An 8698-nucleotide genomic window follows, 5' to 3' on the forward strand; every position below is an offset into this window, starting at 1 on the left:
TGTGGGCAGGGCTGCCCCCGCTGCCTCAGGCAGCTCCTGCCCCATCTTCTGCCTCTCAGGCCCCGGGGAACCCCCTGTCAGACACAGCTCCTGCCTCCACCGCGCGGCCTCAGCCCCCACGTCTCTGCTGCGCTGCACCGAGGGAGAGAGAGGAGAGCTGGGTGCTGGTGCCAAGGCCGATGGCTGGTTCTGCCTCGCGGGTACTCACCAAAAGCAGCAGCTTTAGGTGGGCACGATCGAAGCGGCCAAATGTCTTCAGTGCGTGGCAAGCTCAAGAGAGCTGCTGAAGCCAGGATTTTGTCAGAAGTGAAATGCTTCCCATCTTTTTTATGTGAACTAAAAAAATAGGGGAAGACACAGAGCTACAGTCACATTGTGTGTGCGTGGCACTGTGTGCCCGTGTAAGGTGAGAAAAGGTTTAAAAGATAAACACCCCCAAACTCTCAGGTCACGTCAAGTAAGAAAAGTTTTTTATTTTTCTCATGGGAACATGATGCAAATGGCTAAGAACCAAGAGATGAAAGAAAAAAGTATCTGAAATATGCATTTATTTTATTCTTTCCATGTTTTTGCAAGTGAAAAATGTTACATATGGAAAGAAACCAGAGAACCCTTTCACTTTACCAAATAAATGAAAGGACATCTGAGGAGGACCATGCCCCATTCAGTATGTGTATATTTTTATTGATTTCCAAAAGATTGATTGAAGTGAAAAAACGTGGCCCTGAATAGAGAAACAAAATGTTTCAGTCTCTGAGAAAATTACGTCGCAAAACACATTTTCATTGACAGATTGCACCAGTGACAGTGTGACTTGGGAGCTGCTCAAAGGGGCTGGACGACCTCTGGGCAGCTACAAGCAGGAAGGCTTGTGGGACTCCGGAAAGGGGAGCCAGACGGGCAGGGGAGCTCCAGCACTGCCGCTCACGCAACAGGCACTGCCGTTTGGATGCTTTGCCTTTCGCTCTCCCTCCCCACGCACTCATGGGAACTCTGATTCCCTGTGAAGTGCGGATACTCTTGATGATTCAGCTCAGGTGTCCCTGCAGAGCAATAACGTCTCTTCTTTTGGCCCGGCTCTGCTGTGATTTGCAGCTGCCATCACTCACTCTCTGCAGCCCAGCCAAACCCACCTGTTGGCACTTATTTATAGTGCCAGATGCTGGCCCTGTTCCCTCCCCCCAGGGCTGGCTCCCCTCTCTCAGGATGGGAGCAGCTCACAGAGCAGCTCGGTTCCTCACCTCATTTCACATCCTCTCGGCCTTCAGTGCTGCCACCAGCCCGTTTCCTGTGGGACGTTCCAGGGGTGAGTACTCACTGGCACTGCAGCTGACGCTGAGTCTGCACACCCAGTGCTGGTTGCACGGCATGGTCTTTTGCTCATGGATCCCTTTTGTTCCTCGAGTTTTCCCTGACTTAAGGCATTAGTAGCAAAAAAACCTGTTACAGTGCTCATCCCAACTGGAAACACCTGCAAAACTCGTGGCACTGTAGCTACCAGATAGTGAGAAGGGCCTTTGTGTGGGTCAGGCTGAAGGATGCAAAGTCGTTCTAGTGGGGGGAGGCGGTAGAGCTCATTTCTGTGCCCTGCCTCTGTGTGCTGGAAGTCGGCTTTGCCACTGCAGAGTGGATCCTGCACCTGGTGCATCTTCTGGAGGCACTTCTAGGTAAAATGGGATCTATACTTCTACACCAGTGATGTGCATAGCAGAGATGCTAGGCTCTTAGCTTGGGAAGTTAAATTAGGTGCCTGGCATGAGACTGTGGCAACAGTAGGAGTAATAAATTTTAGGTGTGTTAATTAGGAGCTGAGTAGTTTAAAATCATCACTATGTTTAAGATACACTTTGCCATAGAGGCCTGGGGCTGTCATCAACAGTTCAGGGGTTGAACTTGAGGATCACTCATGTGATCCTGCACCCAGTACTTCAATCACGGTGATTGCTGCCTTCTCAGTTTTGTCTGTGCTTCATAGTCTGCGGGTCCTCTGGGACACAGATTGCCTCTCCCCAGTCTGTTCATAGGTCCTGGTAGAGTCAGGCCCTGACCTCTCATACAAATATACAAATACATATGATTGTATTGCATTACAGTTCATCAGAATGATTGTGATAAACACAGCCCTTGCCTTGAAGAGTTTGAAACACAAGGTGGATGAACTTCTAAGAGCAAGGGGAAGGCATTGCTTTCAAGGTCTAAAGTCTAATATGATATTGAATCCACACTGTGTGTCTGTCCAGTGATAATATTAAAGTTGGTTAAAACTGCCTACCTCCAAGCAGATATAATGGATGGAGTTTTGGAGGAGGGATGCGCATGAGAGGGTGCTGCAGTCCTGTTCAGGGCAGGTATTCTAAATATTTGGGGTATGACAGGCAGCTGTAGGCTTCAGAAAAAGATTTTCACTTATAATTGTCATTAAGAACAGACATGGCTGAAAACAGGGCTACAGAATGAGTCAGAGAAAGCCCTAATCTCCTGGTATTCATATTCTCCCTTGCATGCTCCCTGTTTGATGTCTGCGAGGCTTTCCCATCAGCCTTATCCTAGAAGGAACAGCAAAGGGGGCAGCATGGAGGGACTTGGGCAAGAAGTTGATAAGGCAAATCACCTTTGGTTAAGCAGTGCCTACTTTTACCTGTTTTCTAGAAAAAGCAGGAACATTTCTGTTTCTTCCCCTACTGCTCTCTCAATTTCTCTGTCTCCAGATCTTAAAAAAAGCAGTTCATTACTCCTGCTAGTGTGAACCAGAAACAGTGCTTGCACAAAAAGAACAGACAGTCCACTTCTGCAAGTCTGCTTTTGTGGTGTCCCTGCTTTTCTGTTGAGCGAGGCAGCTGCTGCCTGCCTGGGAAAGCCACCCCCTGCTCATCCTCGCACAGTGGCTCAGTGAGGTGACGTGCTCAACACGAAGGCAATCCCACACAGGCACAAAATGTGCCCTGTGACCAGGCGGCTGCCAGCATCTCTGCTCAGACACTTCCAGGGAACGCTATTGCTGATGGTCTCCGAAACCACATTGTGCTTTAGGGAGAAGCACGGGATGAAGAGGGATGAGACAGGCAGCGGCTGTGGTGCGTTTGGTCATTGCTTGGTTTGGAGGTCGACAAGAACCAGGTTCCCTAAGATTACCGTAATCAGCAGACCCTTCTTTGTTTTCTTTTCCTAATCAGGCCCTGGCGGAACACTGTAGCTGACATGATGATATGAAAGGTCACAGTTTAGCTGGTAGAGGGGCAATTCCCAGGGCAAAGATTTCAGTAGTGCTGCTTTTACTTCGTTTGCAGTTATTCAGGACTGCTTGGAGCTGCCTGGGAAAATGTCTCTGCTACTGCTCCACCACTCTGTCTTCTGGGCCCGCAAGCAGGCACGAATCCTTATTTGTATTATTTTTACATGGACTTTAAAAATAAAATCTATCTCCCGGACTGAAAAGTTCCCCCCTGTATTTTTCTGACCGGCAGCTCTTTCCCTGGAGAGGCTGCAAGCCCAGGATTGCAAAGAATGTTCCCATGCAGCTTCCGCAGCACCGCCCGTCATGGAAATCGGGTATCTGCCAGCTCTTCGGCCAGCGCAGGAGCAGCGAGGGCAACCGGCCATCTCTCCGCCGCGCTCGCCAGGCGGACCGGAGCGCGGCGGGCCGCGGGGCAGGGGGTCTCCCAGGCCGGGGAACCGCCGCCGCTCCGCGGTCCCAGCACCGCGGTTCCCGCTCCGGCGGCGGCGGGGCCGGTCGGCGGGGCGGGCCCCGGGCGCGGAGCGGCAGCGCCACCCGGCGGCGGGCGGAGGTCGGGGCGGGCGGTGCGCGCCGCGGGGCCGCTCCGTCGGGCTGTCGCGGGCGCTCCGGGCGGTCGGTGCCCGCCGTGCCGTGGCATCCACCGGGAGCGGAGAAACGCGCCGAGCCCCTGGCCCGGGGGAAGAGCCCGGCCCGGGCCCGAGGAGCTGCTGCAGTCCTCCTCTTCCTCCAACCCCTGAGGTTGTACCTGGGGACTCTGGACCTGGAGACTCGCTCCTTCTGCAAACGGCGCTGTTTGTCTCAACCACCTGGATACAGCGATAACGCTTGGCGCAAGACGGAGCCTTGCAGGAGCTGGGAACAGAGGCTGAGCCCCTGGAGAGAGGATCTGTTCATTTCAAACTCTTCCTCCAGGTTTCAAGGAAGGTGCTCACCTTCGGCCTCTGCTCCTTTAGCTGTTTTGTGGGCTCTGGTCAGGTCTGGCCACTTCTCCATGCCTCTAGTCTTGGCTAAAGTGTGTGTGCGTTTGCCCCAGGGCTTCCCCTGAGCACCTCTAAGAGCAAGGTCACCGTAAAGACAGGCCGTTGAGGACCCTGTGCGTTTTACAGCCATGTTATCTGCATGTGCAGTGAGCAGATTGGTTTGGGTGTGGAGAGGGAAGGAGGACAACACAAACACAATCCTGGAGGAGGCAAGAGCAGTGTGAGTGCAGAGCAGTGGCTTTTGGTGCAAGACATGTTCCCTGTCGTGTTCCTCTCCCCTTCCTTACATCAGTCACCCTAAATTTGGCTTTGTGTCTACTAAAAAGTTGCAAATCCTTAGGTAAAACCTTGATATGACATATAGAAGTGATACAGAGCACAACAGTTATTAAAGTATTCACATCCATCTCTAGGCCCTGATGAATTCTACGCTGAGATTTCCCCTATATAAAACTGGAGGATCGGCTTTGTCCTTGCTTGAGAACACCACATCTGCAAAGCTGACCTGCTTAGAAAAATTACCCTGTCTTACAAAGTTGCCTTGTCTGCTCCAGTTTTAAGACTCTACATTCATATTTACTCAGCCTTCGACAGGAAGTCTCGAGAACAGCCGTGGCCCTATCAAGACCTCGGATCTGCTCTGCAGGCAGCCTATGGAGGCCGGTCTGGTTGCCTGCTGGCTTTTCAACCTGCTCAGCAGGGTAATCAGCACTCTGACACTAATACCTGGCTCAGGCAATGTGCTCTGATGGGCAATTTCTTGTCTGTCTTGGTGCCGAGTGTCAGTTCACTGTTTGGATAAGACTGGGGTCCTGCTTAAAATAGACTTTTTATGTGCCTTTTTGGATTTGTGCAATGTTTCATAAGCTGCTTTGAAAGGAGATGTTTGTTTATATATTTGAACTCTCCAGACTGAGAGTTTTGAAAGGTCGTTGGCATTCACATCCAGGATAAGATTAAGCCATCGGGTTCAATAAAACCTCTTCCCTTTCTTATTTTTCCATGTTCTTGCCTGAAGGAGTCTGATTCATACCCAACTGAGTAAAGAATGTTGAGCGACTCAGCTACTCTGGGAAAGGGGGGAGAAATCCGCAATTACTACATGCTGGCATTTCAACCTGTGTCCCTGCTCTAGGCAATGTCATGTGAAGCATTTCAGTGGTTATAGGTGTGCTGATGGAATTTCACTGGAGTGGAAAGTGCTCTGGAATGTCTTGAGAGCTCTGTCACACAAGGGAAGATGTGCTGGAAATAGATACTGGGTGTTGGAGATATTCTGGTCTCTTGGTGGGTCTGTCCCAGTTCAGCTATAACATGGAGGCAGATGATTTAATGAATACTCTCTTAAGAGTCTCAAATTAAGAGAAAGGGCTGCCCAGGTTATGAGGACTGCAATCTTCTTTCAAAGTCTAGTTTTCCTCTTTGGAAGGGTGAGAAACATTGCAGGCAGTCAAGGCAATGCTTACAAAGAACAGGGCTCCCACTTCTGCAGAACTTCTTGCCAATTGTACTCTCCCACATGGTTTTGTTTGGACTTTTCTTGTCCCACTGTGAAGGGGTTTGATGAAGCAGGTGATCCTGCTATGAGAGGTGGTTTTTGCGGACAACAGCTGCAAAGATCCTCTGTGTCCAAACAGGAGAGATTCGATGCAATGGTTACAGAGAAGCCCAGCAGCGTGATACCTCATGGACTGAGAGACGGATGTATGTTGTACAGAAAAAAACCCTTTTGTTCTGTTACAATGGTTTCTGCAGCTGAGGAGCAGCTCTGGTCTTGGGGAAGCACTTTCTTGCCACAGAGACTGATGGCTGATGTAAACCCAACTGTCACTGTTGAGCAACACAGCATGCTAGCTGCGAGCTGGAGCCCAGTGGTCACACACTTCCCTACGACAATGACTCTGCAAGTGAAGGCAGCAGTGTTGAAATGCCCTCTGTGTGCTAAAAGCGGGGTGAGCGATAAGCTACACATCTGCCTCCTCCCGGAAGCCCGAAGTGAAAGGTCCAAGAACGGCAAACGTGAACATCTCGGCGACGCCGCGGTGGCTGCCTGTGGGAGCACGGGACTGATAAACACTACATTTTGGTGTTATAGGTATTCCTGGTACTGCTGGTCCCATGTTGTTTTTGCAGTTGTTTCTGAGGCTTAACCGAAGAGCAGAACGTCTGCCTGGAGCCAGACAAGGAGCCGGCTGACCCGGCACCCTATCGCTTGGGGTTTGCCAGCCGCAGATGCCAAGGGAAGAATGGAAGAACAGAGCAGCTGGTATCTCTCTAGCGCAGTCCCGGTCTCCAGTTATCTGTGACTCGGGAGCCTTTCAGAAGTGGTATCTCTGGACTTGAAAGGCCTGATGTGTTTTTCTTCCCTGACTTTCCCAATTGCTTTTGCCAGCAATGGCTCCTTAAGCAACAGGAGGAGAGCAGTCTGAAACCACCACCTTGGAAGACCACTCTGCAAAGCTGCTTTTTCTGATGCATTCCCACGCAGGAGAGAGCCTGGGGTGGTCCTGAGACTGTAGTCACAGAGCAAGAGCGTGTGACTTTAACGCAGGCCTTTGCTTGCCATGCCATGTAGTAATCAGCAGTTCTTTGTACCCAGGATGTTCATTTGATAGCATCTCCAGAAACTGGCAGCAGAGAAACTTGGCTAATACCTGGTTTCTGAAAGTAGCATGCAGAGAAATGTAATTTAGCATGTTCAGTGAAAGACAATGATTAGCATCAGAAGCACAATCACTCTCTGCCTTCACTGTCTGTGAAAAGAATTAGCACCATCCTGGTTTTTCTGAAAACTTAAATGCTTGTTAAAACTTTCTGATGTTAAAAAAAAAAAAAAAAGTGAATCCATAGCTGTCTTTCCAGTATTCCAGGGCTGGTTTCAGTTCTTGGGGATGATGTGTATGGAGTAACTGTATTGACATCAGCAGTGAATAAAGTGCAGCTCCATAGCTCCTAACTTCTTTAAGAGATAAAGTCTATCAACTTTTCACACCCAGAGTAAGACTTTGCTCTTTGCCTAACTACATAACAAGACTGCTGCAAGAGAAAAGATAGTCCTTTGAGGGAGCAAATATGGGAAAATATGGCTTAATTTTTCAATGATGTGCTGGAATTACAGAGACAGATGGATGCAATATGAGCTATTTTGAGGCAAAACCTCTAGGCGAGGTTGTGGTTCTTACTCAGCACCTGTGAACAGAGAACTGGTCTCGCCTGGACAGGGATGGTAGAGTTGGGGAAAACAAAGGAAGTCTGGTTTTCCTCTACTCATATAAAAATCTAGATGTACTAATTAAGATGGAATAAGAATGAACCCAAGCTACCCGAACCCACTTGACCTCTGACTGGTGCTATTCTTCTGCTTTCTTTAGAATTACAATATTAACACAAGTTTTACTTGTTGTAAACTATCGGTATTGATAGTGTGTGCTGTACAGATGTTTTTTTGGGTCATTCAATGGCTGTGACAGTTAGTGGGGTTTTCTTATCTGTCACTGTCCATCTGAAAAACAGCTTTGAACCTCCTAGTTTGTGTCTGTCTATTTCTCTGGCTCTCTTTTTTTTTTCTTAGCCAGAGCTCTAAAAGAAATGTGACAAATGCATAATCAACCGCCAACAGAAACATCCTCCGTTCGCTGTAGTCCACCCTCTGACCCTCACTGCTCTGTGCCCACCTGAAAAGAGGGCAGGAAGGGAGGGAGATACCAATTACAGCAAAGCTGGAAGGTCCACGAGGTGTGTTGATTAGTTTTTTCTTTTCTGAACGAAGTTAAGAATGGAAATGGAAAGAAGGTGTTCCTGGGGCTCCAAGGCCAGGTTAGGCAGCGAGGCAGGGTTCGGCCGCGTTCTGCTGAAGGGACTGGCGAGCCGGCAGGCCAGCGGTGAAGTCTTGTGCCCGTGGGCGGTCTGGCGGTGAGGACATGATGTCCTTGACCTAGCTTGCTGACCGACGAGATTCCTCTCCAGCACCCAGCCGCAGGGGATAAAGGCCAGGGTTGCGGAAGGATCTCCCCAGCAAGTTCCTCCATCATGCACAGCTCAGCCTTCAAGGAACAGTTGTCATATTTTCCTGCATTGTAGTTTTTTTTAGTGCCTAGAGCTAAGCTGCAGCTTCACCAGCCATCTTCTGGGAGGAAAGAACTGTGACAACACTCCCTGGAGAATCCAGCACCATGAGTGCTTCCAGGTATCAGGCTCAGGACTGCTCCTGGTCTCCTGTCACTCCGCTGGGGTCACTTATGTGAAAGACCCTCTTTGTACTGCTTTTCCCCTGTGTGCTTTCATGCTAGGCTCACACTGGACTCCTCAGCTTCTCCCCAGTGGCACTGGTAACGCTGAGAAGTGTCAGAGTTCAGCAACGTCTGAACAAATTGTCATGGGAGGTCTTTAGAGCTGACTGCTGGAGGATTTGCTGCTGGCTTCTTCAGAGCCCGGGGCACTGACAACTTGCTGCAGGTCAAGTCAGCAGCTGCTGTTCGCAGAG

Source organism: Tauraco erythrolophus, chromosome 13 (genome assembly GCF_009769465.1).
Source record: "Tauraco erythrolophus isolate bTauEry1 chromosome 13, bTauEry1.pri, whole genome shotgun sequence".
In the NCBI taxonomy this organism is placed as follows: domain Eukaryota; kingdom Metazoa; phylum Chordata; class Aves; order Musophagiformes; family Musophagidae; genus Tauraco; species Tauraco erythrolophus.